A 679-nucleotide genomic window follows, 5' to 3' on the forward strand; every position below is an offset into this window, starting at 1 on the left:
GCAAGTTCTTTCTTTCTTCTCTCATTCCAGTTTCTCTGACAGAATTACATCTAATTGCAGTTTTTTAAAATTTTATTTAATTAATAAGGTTGTTTTTTATCTTACTAAAATGGTTATTTTGGGAGAAAATTGTGAAATGAAACAATGGGGGAGCGGCACTGGGAAAAATGTGGCACAAATCTCTCCAAGTATTGAGGTGGTTTACACGAGCAAGCTTCAGCCAGTAGCAGGGGCTGGCTTCGCTGTTAATCTCCAGTGGCCAGCACATCTGCCTGGCATGTTGTCCGTGCTCGGGAGAATTAATACCCCACAACGTGCCATGGCTGGCTCTCTCTCTTCTCCCCTCGCAGAGCAAGCGTCATACCCGAGAAAGGATTGTGACAATTACAGCACCAAAGATTAATGAAGTAATATTCTATAATCATTCAGTTGGTCGATAATCAAAAGAGAACTCTGGCGGCTACGTTATTGTGAGATGTAAATTAAGCACGATAAGATGGAGCCTGGTGTGCACAGTAGGGTTGCCACGTTCTTCAGAGGCTTTTTTTTACAGCATTGATTTGCATGCTGACTGCATACAAAAACTGAAATCACTGACATGGTTCATGCTATAGCTAATGACAAGAAGTCATTTGATGCGGCGCTTTCTCGTTTGTGTTTTATTGCCCGAAAATAAAGG

Source organism: Somniosus microcephalus, chromosome 9 (assembly GCF_052327205.1).
Source record: "Somniosus microcephalus isolate GS21.2 chromosome 9, FLI_Smic_1.0, whole genome shotgun sequence".
NCBI classification, from domain to species: Eukaryota; Metazoa; Chordata; class Chondrichthyes; order Squaliformes; family Somniosidae; genus Somniosus; species Somniosus microcephalus.